Here is a 15,000-nt window from a genome sequence, read left to right on the forward strand (position 1 = left end):
GACAAGAAAAAAATATTTCTAACTACAGATACAGATATAAATATTAGTCCTAACAAGACAAGTTTTGATGATGAAAGATCGGAATCACAGAAACATATTTGGCAGAGATCAAAAAAAAGAAGTGCCCGATTAATACGTAAATCGCAATATTTTATAAAATATTTCATTGAAAGAATATACATAGATATCTTTCTATGTGCCATTAACATTCCCAGGATTAATACACAACTTTTCCTTGAATCAACAAAAAATCTTATCGATAAATATATTTACAATAATGAAACAAATAAAGAAGGAATTGATGAAACAAATCAAAATACAACTCAGTTTATTTTGACTATCCAAAAGTCACTTTCTATTTCGAATATTCGAAATAATAATTCACAGATTTATTGTAACTTATCTTTCTTGTCCCAAGCATATGTATTTTACAAATTATCACAAAACCAAGAAGTTATTAACAAGTATCACTTGATATCTGTACTTCAATATCATGGCGCATCTCCTTTTATTAAGCATAGAATAAAGGACTATTTGGGTACACGAGGAATTTTTGATTTCAAACCAAGACATAAGAAATTTTCGAATTCCAGAATGAATGAATGGAAAAACTGGTTAAAGCGTCATTATCAATACAATTTATCTCAGAATAGATGGTCTAGATTAGTATCGAAAAAATGGCGAACTAGAGTCAATCATCGTCGTACGATTGAAAATAAAGATTCCAAAAAATGGGATTCATATGAAAAAGAAAAAGACCAATTCATTTATTACGAGAAAGAAAATGATTGCGCGGTGAATTCATTGCCGAGTCAAAAAGAAAAATTTAAAAAACACTACAGATATGATCTTTTATCGTGTAAATATATTAATTATGAGGATAGGAAGAGCTCATATATTTATGTATCCCCGTTAAAAGTAAATGGGGGCCGAGAGATTCCCTATAATGACAACACACCTAAACCCGAATCATGTTATGTACTGGGGGATATAGCTATTAGTGATTATCTAGAAGAAGAGTCTATTATGGATACGGGTAAAAATCCGGATAGAAAATATTTTGAGTGGAGAATTCTGCATTTTTGTCTTAGAAAAAATATCGATATTGATACCTGGACCGATATGGATACTGGGACCAATATTAATAAAAATACTAAGAATGGGATTAATGATTATGAAATAATTGATAAAAAAGATCTTTTTTATTTCACGATTCATCAAGAAATCAACCCACCCAATCAAAAAAAAAACTTTTTTGATTGGATGGGAATGAATGAAGAAATGCGATATCGTCCCATATCGAATCTGGAATCTTGGTTCTTCCCAGAATTTGTGCGACTTTATGATACATATAAAATGAAACCATGGATCATACCAATCAAATTACTTCTTTTAAATTTTCATGGAAATAAAAACATTAGTGAAAATAAAAACATTAGTGAAAATCAAAAAAAAGATCTTCGTATATCATCTAATCAAAAAGAATATCTTGAATTAGAGAACCGAAATAAAGAAAAAGAAGAAGAACAGCCGGGCCAAGGGGATATTAGATCAGATGCACGAAACCAAGAGAATCTTGAATCAGATGCACAAAAAAAAAAAAAATATGTTGAAAAGGATTACGCGGAATCAGACATTAAAAAAAGGAGAAAGAAAAGAAAATACAAGAGCAACAGAGAAGCAGAACTAGAGTTCTTCCTAAAAAGATATTTGCTTTTTCAATTGAGATGGGACGATTCTTTGAATCAAAGAATGATCAATAATATCAAGGTATATTGCCTCCTGCTTAGACTGATAAATCCAAGGGAAATTGCTATATCCTCTATTCAAAGAGGAGAAATGCGCCTGGACGTAATGTTGATTCAGAAGGATCTCACTCTTACGGAATTGATAAAAAGGGGAATATTTATTATTGAACCAGCCCGCCTGTCTATAAAACGGGATGGACAATTTATTATGTATCAAACCATAGGCATTTCATTGGTCCATAAGAGTAAACACCAAACTAATCGAGAACGTCGAGAAAAAAAATATGTTGATGAGAATTCTTTCAATGGATCTATTGCACAACATGGAAAGATGCTTATGAATGGAGATGAAAATCATTATGATTTTCTTGTTCCTGAAAATATTCTATCTCCTAGACGTCGTAGAAAATTGAGAATTTTAATGTGTTTCAATTTCAGTAATGAGAATATTGTGGATATAAATCCAGTATTTTTCAATGAGAATAACGTAAAGAACTCTGGGCAATTTTTGGATGAGGACAAGTGTCTTGATACAGATACAAATAAATTCATTCAATTCAAATTATTTCTTTGGCCCAATTATCGATTAGAAGATTTAGCTTGTATGAATCGCTATTGGTTTGATACGAATAATGGCAGTCGTTTCAGTATGTCAAGAATATATATGTATCCACGATTCAGAATTAGTTAATGGTACATTTTATATACATCATGTATCATAGCCGATATATGAAGACAGACAGGTGTACACACACGTTGTGTTACATTACATTCTGACACATGATACTGATTCAATGACGTATCAATTGGACCTAGGAATGAATCAACAGAATCTTCTTAAACCCAAATCATTCTCTTTCGTGGGTCCAGAAATGTACCATCCCTTTCTATGTATTGTATCCGAATCAAATTACAAATTAAATTGGATTTATTAATTCAATTTAAATAGAAAAAGTTATTATATGAATAAATCCAGATTATTGTGTGTACCAGATCGAAATGACTGGCATTATCATTTTATTATTATTCCTGATCGGTAAAATCCATATTTGTGGGAACGAAAGAAAAAAAAAAAGAGAGAAGAATTATTCTTTTTTATGGTAAAAAATTTATTTATCTCGGTTATTCCGCAAGAAGAAAAAGAAAAAAACAAAGGGTCTGTTGAATTTCAAGTATTCAATTTCACCAATAAGATACGGAGACTTACTGCACATTTTGAATTTCACAGAAAAGACTATTTATCTCAGAGAGGTCTGCGAAAAATTCTGGGAAAACGTCAACGGCTGCTGGCTTATTTGTCAAAAAAAAATAGAGTACGTTATAAGGAATTAATTGGTCAGTTGGATATTCGGGAGCCAAAAAATCGTTAATTTGAGGATTCATTTGAATTTTTTGGTTTATTAGATCTTGAATTTTGATGAACTTTGTTTCGTTTTCAACAATTCATGGAATAATGAATCGGGGAAGAAAGCATATGACTGTACCGGCTACAAAAAAAGACCTCATGATAGTCAATATGGGCCCTCACCACCCATCAATGCATGGTGTTCTTCGACTCATTGTTACTCTAGATGGTGAAGATGTTATTGACTGTGAACCTATATTGGGTTATTTACACAGAGGAATGGAAAAAATTGCGGAAAACCGAACAATTATACAATATCTGCCGTATGTAACACGTTGGGATTATTTAGCTACTATGTTCACAGAGGCAATAACGGTAAATGCCCCCGAACAATTGGGAAATATTCAAGTACCTAAAAGAGCCAGTTATATCAGAGTTATTATGCTGGAGCTAAGTCGTATAGCTTCTCATTTGTTATGGCTTGGGCCTTTTATGGCAGATATCGGTGCACAGACTCCTTTCTTCTATATTTTCCGAGAGAGAGAATTGCTATATGATCTATTCGAAGCTGCCACAGGTATGCGAATGATGCATAATTATTTCCGTATCGGAGGAGTAGCTGCTGATCTACCTCACGGATGGATAGATAAATGTTTGGATTTCTGCGATTATTCTTTAACAGGAGTTGTTGAATATCAAAAGCTTATTACGCGGAATCCTATTTTTTTGGAACGAGTTGAAGGAGTGGGCATTATTGGTGGAGAGGAAGCAATAAATTGGGGTTTATCGGGACCAATGCTACGAGCTTCCGGAATCCAATGGGATCTTCGTAAAGTTGATCATTATGAGTGTTACGATGAATTCGATTGGGAAGTCCAATGGCAAAAAGAAGGAGACTCATTAGCTCGTTATTTAGTACGAATCAGTGAAATGACGGAATCTATAAAAATTCTTCAACAGGCTCTGGAAGGAATTCCGGGGGGACCCTATGAGAATTTAGAAGTACGACGCTTTGATAGAGCAAAGGATTCTGAATGGAACGATTTTGAATACCGATTCATTAGTAAAAAACCTTCTCCCACCTTTGAATTGTTAAAACAAGAACTTTATGTGAGAGTAGAAGCCCCAAAAGGAGAATTAGGAATTTTTCTGATAGGAGATAATAGTGTTTTTCCCTGGAGATGGAAAATTCGTCCACCGGGTTTCATAAATTTGCAAATTATTCCTCAGCTAGTTAAAAGAATGAAATTGGCTGATATCATGACGATACTAGGTAGTATAGATATCATTATGGGAGAAGTTGATCGTTGAAATGATAATTGATACGACAGAAGTACAAGCTATCAATTCTTTTTCCAGATCGGAATCTTTAAAAGAAGGCTATGGCCTTATAGGGACGCTTGTCCCTATTTTTACTCCCGTATCGGGGATCACAATAGGGGTACTCGTGATTGTGTGGTTAGAAAGAGAAATATCCGCAGGGATACAACAACGTATTGGGCCTGAATATGCTGGTCCCTTGGGAATTCTTCAAGCTCTAGCGGATGGGACAAAACTGCTTTTCAAAGAGGATCTTCTCCCATCTAGAGGAGATATTCGTTTATTCAGTATCGGGCCATCCATAGCGGTCATATCAATTCTACTAAGTTATTCAGTAATTCCTTTTGGCTATCGCCTTGTTCTAGCCGATCTCGGTATAGGTGTTTTTTTGTGGATCGCCATTTCCAGTATTGCTCCTATTGGACTTCTTATGTCAGGATATGGATCGAATAATAAATATTTCAGGTGGTCTACGAGCTGCTGCTCAATCTATTAGTTATGAAATACCATTAACTCCATGTGTGTTATCAATATCTCTACGTGTGATTCGTTGCAACATTAACTTTTATTTCTTTCCTTTATTTCTAGGAAAGAGGTTGAATGTATTGAATAGATATCTTGATTTTTTTATTCACCATTTAGGTTGATGAACTAAACGAGATGGTTATATGAGTGAAACAAAACAGCTTATGAATTCGCAGTAAGAAGATTGATTCTCATTCCCTATGTACGAGAGGAAAGTGTAAGTAAAGATAAGCGGTGGAAACTGTTTACCCCAAGATTGGTTGATTAGTCATCATGACTTGAAGCGGGTGCAAAAGATCAACTGTATGGAGTTTCTACAATTGTTATTGTATGCATTATCATATCGGGAATCAATCAAAAATGAGTGGACGGTTAGGAACACCAAGGTACACAAAGGATTCGTCATGGAAATAATGTAAGGTATCAAAAACCAAAGGGATATTTTTGCATAAAAGGAATCATAATGAGGGCTTTAAGTTGGTAGAAATGATCAAGCAGTACTTCCCCATGATTCCGATCCAGAGTATGCTCCTATCCACTGATTAAAGAAATGACTATCGGGAACGAAGTAATCCTTTATTTTTTTTTTGAGAATCCCCTCTTCTGCGAAAGAAGAACAGGAACGAAAGAAATGGAATGCAATAGGAAAAATAAATAGTAATAGATCTTTCTTTATTCTTTCTTTCCTCCATCCCATCCGTATTAATACAGATAGGCTTCTTATCATGATTCATGAAATGAACTAATGTAGAGTGTCTAATTCTTTTTCGTAATCGAAAGATATGGGTAGAAATATCTATTGATACAACGAGTATTTTATTGAAAGATTAAGCTATTACTGAACAAAGATAAATTGTAATATTAATTATAAAATAAATTATGAGAGCAATTCGGAAGCACTTTGAATTTGTTATTATAGCAGACAGAATTCCATTGGTCTAATTAGGGACTCCCTGATGCATCTTTACTCTATTCACTCTCAAAAAATGCCGAGGTAATACTGAATCAGTCCTTAGATTTATTTGTGGCCATCGAGGAGCCGTATGAAGCTGAGGTCTCATGTACGGTTCTGAAATAGCGATGGGAACAGTGATGTTATCATCGACTATGATTATCTAACAGTTCAAGTACAATTGATATAGTTGAGGCACAGTCAAAATATGGGTTTTGGGGATGGAATCTGTGGCGTCAACCCATAGGGTTTATAGTTTTTATAATTTCTTCCCTAGCAGAATGTGAGAGATTACCTTTTGATTTACCAGAAGCAGAAGAAGAATTAGTAGCGGGTTATCAAACCGAATATTCAGGTATCAAATTTGGTTTATTTTACGTTGCTTCTTACCTAAATCTACTAGTTTCTTCATTATTTGTAACAGTTCTTTACTTGGGCGGGTGGAATCTCTCTATTCCGTACATATTCATTCCTGAACTTTTCGGAATAAATAAAACGGGGGGAGTATTTGGAACAACGATTGGTATCCTTATTACATTAGCTAAAGCTTATTTGTTCCTGTTCATTCCTATCACAACAAGATGGACTTTACCTAGGATGAGAATGGACCAACTATTAAATCTTGGATGGAAATTTCTTTTACCCATTTCTCTGGGTAATCTATTATTGACAACTTCTTCCCAACTCCTTTCACTGTAACAGTATATGATACTCTAGATTCATAACCTCCCTTAAGCAAGAGAAAGAAATATCAAATTATTCATGGATAGCCACGATATGTTCCCTATGATGACTGGGTTCATGAATTATGGTCAACAAACAGTACGAGCTGCAAGGTACATTGGTCAAAGTTTCATGATTACCTTATCCCACGCGAATCGTTTACCTATAACTATTCAATATCCTTATGAAAAATCGATCACATCAGAGCGTTTCCGTGGTCGAATCCACTTTGAATTTGATAAATGCATTGCTTGTGAAGTATGTGTTCGTGTATGTCCCATAGATCTACCCGTTGTTGATTGGAGATTGGAAACAGATATTAGAAAGAAACGGTTGCTTAATTATAGTATTGATTTTGGAATCTGTATATTTTGTGGTAACTGCGTCGAGTATTGTCCAACAAACTGTCTATCAATGACTGAAGAATATGAACTTTCCACTTATGATCGTCACGAATTGAATTATAATCAAATTGCTTTGGGTCGGTTACCAATGTCAGTAATTGGGGATTACACAATTCGAACAATTATGAATTCGACTCAAATTAAAATAACCACAGATAAACCCCTTGATTCAATAACGATTACCAATGACTAAGATTCATTTTTGATCTAAAGGAGTGAAGCTTCTTTCATTTTGGTTGGTCAGTAACTACAAATCATAACTATTGATTGGTGAGAATCGCGGCTTGATTTGGATTTAGAATATATGAATATAGTCATGATGATTTCGGAATATCAAACTCCGAACTACTCTTTCGGATACAGAAGTGGAATTAGTCCAATAACTGTATCTACCTCAATCCAGACCCCATTACGATTCAATTAGAAACGTATCATATACAAGAAAAAAACAAGGTAACCTCTTTTTTCCTGGCTGGGTCAGTAAGGTCATGAAATATTTCAACTTTTTTTTATCTCTTATTTTATACATAATGGATTTACCTGGGCCAATACATGATATTCTTTTAGTATTTTTGGGATCAGGTCTTATACTAGGGGGTCTAGGAGTGGTATTACTTACCAATCCCATTTTTTCTGCCTTTTCATTGGGATTGGTTCTTGTTTGTATATCCTTATTCCATATTCTATCTAACTCCTATTTTGTAGCTGCTGCACAGCTCCTTATTTACGTGGGAGCTGTAAATGTCTTAATCATATTTGCTGTGATGTTCATGAATGGTTCAGAATATTACAATGATTTCTATCTTTGGACCGTTGGAGATGGGGTCACTTCACTGGTTTGTACAAGTATTCTTTTTTCACTAATTACTACTATTTCAGATACGTCATGGTATGGGATTATTTGGACTACAGGATCAAACCAGATTATAGAGCAGGACCTGATAAGTAATGTTCAACAAATTGGGATTCATTTATCAACAGATTTTTATCTTCCATTTGAACTCATTTCTATAATTCTTTTAGTTGCCTTGATAGGTGCAATTGCTATGGCTCGTCAGTAATAAATACTTAGAATTAGAAATGAATTAGAAATCCAAAATAAAATTAAAATAAATTTAAAATAAAAATAAATAAGGCCTTGTTCTGTCTTCTTGTATTGTTATTACATCCATTTTGCTTCAATTCAATTTATATATTTATTGTTCATATATTAAATTAAAAAGGGTTTTGTTTTAGTTCGATCCATTACCAATACCTTCCTTTGTTCCGTACTTGTTTTATATTCGAGTCAATCAGTGAAATTGTTGTTCATATTGAAATGAATCGAGATTGATGAGGAGTTGGTCAATGATGCTCGAGCATGTACTTATTTTGAGTGCCTATTTATTTTCTATTGGTATTTATGGATTGATCACAAGTCGAAATATGGTTAGAGCACTTATGTGTCTTGAGCTTATACTGAATGCGGTTAATATGAATCTCGTAACGTTTTCTGATTTATTTGATAGTCGACAATTAAAAGGAGACATTTTCTCGATCTTTGTTATAGCTATTGCAGCCGCTGAAGCAGCTATTGGGCCAGCTATTGTTTCGTCGATCCATCGTAACAGAAAATCAACTCGTATCAATCAATCGAACTTGTTGAATAAATAGTCATAATGATATAAAAAAAGACAGATATATATAATATTATATTCACCAATTAAAATTAGCATATATGACTCGTATGACCATGTTTGCTGAAACGTAAGAAATCAAAGTATCTTGGTCCTCTTTCCTAAACAGATCCAGAGGTAAATTGATTCTAAAAAAAAATCAATTCTGGTAAACTACTGATTCATCTGGTATCTACAATATATGATTCATTTACTACCGATTTTACCAGATCGAAAATTGATAACGTTCAAAAAATTGATAGACACAATGTCACATTCAGTAAAGATTTATGATACATGTATAGGATGTACTCAATGTGTACGAGCCTGCCCCACAGATGTATTGGAAATGATACCTTGGGACGGATGTAAAGCTAAGCAAATTGCTCCTGCTCCAAGAACAGAAGACTGTGTAGGTTGTAAGAGATGTGAATCCGCTTGTCCAACAGATTTCTTGAGTGTCCGGGTTTATTTATGGCATGAGACAACTCGCAGCATGGGTCTAGCTTATTGATACGTTCCGTAAAACTCTACTTGAATCCATTTGATTCTTCTTTACCGACAAAAACCCGTACTCGAGAAAATATATTATTTCGAGCGCGGGTTTTTATGGTCAAAGTCTATCTTGTCTTTACCACGAGTTATTTTCCTTGGTTAACAATAATTGTTGTTTTTCCAATATCCGCGGGTTCATCAATTTTCTTTCTCCCTCATAGAGGAAATAAGGTGGTGAGATGGTATACTATATGCATCTGCTTGTTAGAACTCCTTCTAACGACCTATGCATTCTGTTATCATTTCCAATTGGACGATCCATTAATCCAATTGGAGGAGGATTATAAATGGATAAATATTTTGTATTTTCACTGGAGACTCGGGATCGATGGACTTTCCATCGGACCCATTTTACTGACGGGATTCATCACTACTTTAGCTACTTTAGCGGCTTGGCCAGTTACTAGAGATTCGCGATTGTTCCATTTCCTGATGTTAGCAATGTACAGCGGTCAAATAGGATCATTTTCTTCTCGAGACCTTTTACTTTTTTTCATCATGTGGGAGTTAGAATTAATTCCTGTTTACCTACTTTTATCCATGTGGGGAGGTAAGAAACGTCTGTACTCAGCTACAAAGTTCATTTTGTACACTGCGGGGGGTTCCATTTTTCTCTTAATGGGAGTTCCAGGTATGGGTTTATATGGTTCCAATGAACCAACATTAAATTTTGAAACATCAGCTAATCGATCGTATCCCGCGGCATTGGAAATAATATTCTATTTTGGCTTCTTTATTGCTTATGCTGTCAAATCACCGATTATACCCCTACATACATGGTTACCAGATACCCATGGAGAAGCACATTACAGTACATGTATGCTTCTAGCTGGAATTTTATTAAAAATGGGAGCATATGGATTGGTTCGGATCAATATGGAATTATTACCCCATGCTCATTCTATATTTTCTCCCTGGTTGATGATAGTCGGAACGATTCAAATAATCTATGCAGCTTCAACTTCTCCCGGTCAACGCAATTTAAAAAAGCGAATAGCCTATTCCTCCGTATCTCATATGGGTTTCACAATTATCGGAATTGCTTCCATAACTGATATGGGACTCAATGGAGCCATTTTACAAATCATTTCTCATGGATTTATTGGTGCTGCACTCTTTTTCTTGGCAGGAACGAGTTACGATAGAATACGTCTTGTTTATCTCGATGAAATGGGAGGAATAGCTACCCCAATGCCAAAAATATTTACCATGTTAAGTAGCTTCTCGATGGCTTCGCTTGCACTGCCAGGAATGAGTGGTTTTGTTGCAGAATTGGTAGTCTTTTTTGGAATAATTACCAGCCCAAAATACCTTTTAATGCCAAAAATACTAATTACTTTTGTAATGGCAATTGGAATGATATTAACTCCTATTTATTCATTATCTATGTTACGCCAGATGTTCTATGGATACAAACTATTCAATGTTACAAACTCCTACTTTGTGGATTCTGGACCGCGAGAACTATTTGTTTCGATCTGTATCTTTCTACCCGTAATAGGTATCGGTATTTATCCCGATTTCGTTCTCTCACTATCAGTTGAGAAGGTAGAAGCTATTCTATCTAATTACTTTCATAAATAGTTTTCATAAATAAGAAATAAAGTCAAATAATCCTGTGATTTACAAAATCGGTCGCTGTACACTGAAAAAAAAAAAATGAAGTGAATTGGAATTGTAATCAGATACATCTGGAGTTTTTGAGAACCATTTGAATTACTACTTGATTCAAATGGTTCTCAAAAACTCACACTAATTTTCGTTATATATTGGAGATTGATGTTCCCATGTATTCTTCAAGTCCCTTCTTCAATTCGCTGTTAATGTGAATGAACCATAACTATGTAGTCCTATTCCTAATAGATTGACCCCAAAATAGCATATCCAAATTATAAGAAATCCGATAGAAGCTACAATTGCCGAATTAACACCTTGCAAACTTTGATTTGTTCTAGTATGTAAATAAATCGCGAATATGGTCCAAGTAATAAATGCCCAAGTTTCCTTGGGGTCCCAATTCCAATAAGACCCCCATGCCTCATTAGCCCATACTGCTCCCGAAAGAATACCTATGGTTGAAAAGATAAACCCTAGACTAATGACACGATAACTCCAATGATCCAATCGCCGAGTCAATCGATACCTGTGATAATTTCTAAATGAAGGAAAAGAAGTGTTTTGTAAAACACTTCTTTTCTCATTCAAGTATTGGATCTCACCAAAGGAAAATGTCCCAATTAATAAATGATTGGTTTTAACAACAATATCTGTGTTTTTTCGAAATGTGATGACTAGAAAAGCTACTGATAATAACGCTCCACATAAAAGAGCTGCATAGCTCAATAACATCATACTTACGTGCATCATTAACCACTGGGATTGTAGGGCGGGTACTAATATTGCGGATTGATGCATTTCAGTTAAAAGACCTGAAGTGGCAAAGCCTTGGGTAAAAATAGCACTTGGCCCAGTTATTGCGCTTAAATTATTTTTATGGTTCCCCACTTTAGGAACCATATGAATAATGGAGAAACTCCATGAAAGGAACATTAATGATTCATATAAATCACTTAACGGGAAATGTCTCAAATAAATCCAACGAGTTATTAATAATCCTGTTATACAGAAAAAAGTAGCTATAATGCCTTTTTCTGATGAATCACATATTCCTACGATTTGATGGACTAATAAATCCATCAAATGAATCGTAATAACAATTGAAATGATCGAAAAAGATATGTGAGTTAATATATGTTCTAAAGTCGCAAATATCATAAAAAATTATTTTGTAAAAAAAAAAAGGGGGGGTGTGTGTTCCTCAATTATGGAATGGAAATAAGGAAAGGAATTGAATTCCTTATAAGATAGGATTTATCTTGCCCCTTTTAGGGGATGCCGCCACTCGGATTCGAACCGAGATGCTCTAGCACTGCTTCCTAAGAGCAGCGTGTCTACCGATTTCACCATGGCGGCTTGATCGAAATAATAATAGCCCATACTATGTTCAATCGTCGAGATTGATGGATTCAATCCAATCGATCTTAGGAAAGATTAGAATCGATGAATCAAAAAACTCGTTCAAATAAATATTTGAACGTTCAATAATACTTAACTTAGTATAGTGGTATGGTGTCAGTTTTAACAATCATTTTCACGGAGTATAAGTCCCCCTGGACCAGTTGGAACTAGAGGGTTATGTCCTCAGTCGAGGTATACAACTAAAAATTGTCCTTTTTTTTCTATCTCATTTTTTTTTTATGATTCATTTCTCATTTATCTCATTTCATGGATCCGACATAAAAATGAGATTTTTGTTATTGTGAAAGCGAATTGATGGGGAAAGTTACAATCCCCATCTCGCAAATTATAAAAATCTAATAGAATACCATTCTAGAATACTATAAGGAATGAAAAGTGAAACCTTTATCTTCTATCTAATGACTTCTTTTTTTTTTTTTCAAACAAAACAAAACGGAAATCAATCGTTTTTAGAACTCAATTAGACAGGCGAATTATTATTCTACATACCACAACATCCAGTTCTATCTCATATTGATGAGTTCCAAAATTCGTTAATGTAAAATGTAAATTATTCATCTTCTAAATCATCCAATTCATCGAGTCATGTCGATTCATTCAGATTATTCCGCGGCTTTATTACTTGTTTGTTGCACAAAAAAACTTTTTGAATGCCCGGTAGAAATAGATTTAGCTAAGGATAAAGCTTTTATCGCGGCCCAATATCCCTTTCTCTTCCAAATATTTTTGCGAATACGCTTTTTTGACATAGAAGTACGTTTCTTTGGAACTGCCATTTTAAAAGAAAGAGGTTTCTCATTTTTATAGTTGGATGTGAAAGACATGTATTGTATTGTTCAAAATAAATCGTTCTTTCTATCCATTATCTATATCTATTCCATAGTGGATACTTCCTTCATAACATAAAAAATACAGATATGTGCGCATCACATATAGTATAACTAGGGATGAAAAAAAAAAAAGGGTTCCAATTTATATCTCAGTCTATTTATATATCGTCATGTTACATTTAATAAATCAAATCAAAAAACTTAAGAACCCATACATTTTACCCTTACCTAATTTAAGAAAACAATAATATAAAATTTTTTCGATTAATTGATCAAACTCGAGAATGGAGTACCCATAATTTAAATTCAAATGAGATCATGTAGTTAATCTCTTAAACGATACATTACTTGATAAAGGTCATTTTAGTAATTTATTATTTCAGCTCTATGCGAAATGACGAGTATCGTAGGATTTTCCATAAAATATGTTTGTTTTATTTGACTAGAAGCCAATCAATCAGTTCCAGAATGAATTAGTCAATGACTCCAAATAAACTAACTAAAATAACTAGGTGTTATTTTATTAGGTCGAGTTATTGGTGGATCCTATAATTCATATCAGAATCAAGTACTATTTTGGTGTAATTCTTTTTCCTTATTACTATATGGATATAAATCACCGTAATAGTGGAATGATTGAAAATCTCATATTCTGTATCTCAATAAATATCTTAGTTAATCACTAGGTAGTCATTTTTAAGCAGTAACTTGGTTATTTGAACAATTGTAACTTCTTGATTTGAATTTTTCAAATATCTGGGAAAGAATCAGAATAATGAAGAATTCAAAATAATATTTGAGTTTTTATATCTTGATTTTTTTATTTATTTGATTATTGCTCTTTACAAAAAAGATAAGAGCTGGTGAATCGGAAAAATTAATAAGAATAAAAAAAAAAAGTTTGATTTGATTATGCAACCCATATATCAATATGCATGGATCATACCTTTCGTTCCACTTCCAGTTACTATGTCAATAGGATTGGGACTTCTGCTTGTTCCGACCGCAACAAAAAATCTTCGTCGTATGTGGGCTTTTCCCAGTGTTTCATTGCTAAGTATAGTTATGGTTTTTTCGGCCGATCTGTCTGTTCAACAAATAGATGGCAGTTCCATCTATCAATATCTATGGTCTTGGACCATCAATAATGATTTTTCCTTAGAGTTCGGACACTTGATCGACCCACTTACTTCTATTATGTCAATACTAATCACTACTGTCGGAATCATGGTTCTTATTTATAGTGACAAGTATATGTCTCATGATCAAGGATATTTGAGATTTTTTGCTTATATGAGTTTTTCCAATACTTCCATGTTGGGATTAGTTACTAGTTCCAATTTGATACAAATTTATATTTTTTGGGAACTCGTGGGAATGTGTTCGTATCTATTAATAGGTTTTTGGTTCACACGACCAATCGCAGCAAATGCCTGTCAAAAAGCATTTGTAACTAATCGTGTAGGGGATTTTGGTTTATTATTAGGAATCTTAGGTCTTTATTGGATAACAGGTAGTTTCGAATTTCGGGATTTGTTCGAAATCTTCAATAACTTGATGCATAATAATGGAGTTAATTCTTTATTTGCTACTCTGTGTGCTTCCCTATTATTCGCTGGTGCAATTGCTAAATCTGCGCAATTTCCCCTTCATGTATGGTTACCTGATGCCATGGAGGGACCCACCCCTATTTCGGCTCTTATACATGCTGCTACTATGGTAGCAGCGGGAATTTTTCTTGTCGCTCGACTTATGCCTCTTTTCACAGTTATACCTTACATAATGAATCTCATTTCTTTGATAGGTATAATAACGGTACTATTAGGAGCTACTTTGGCTCTTGCTCAAGAGAGACATTAAGAGAAGCTTAGCTTATTCAACAATGTCTCAATTGGGTTATATTA

Source organism: Tasmannia lanceolata, unplaced genomic scaffold (assembly GCF_043159265.1).
Source record: "Tasmannia lanceolata isolate RefF3 unplaced genomic scaffold, GAP_Taslan_0.1 ptg000575l, whole genome shotgun sequence".
NCBI lineage: Eukaryota > Viridiplantae > Streptophyta > Magnoliopsida > Canellales > Winteraceae > Tasmannia > Tasmannia lanceolata.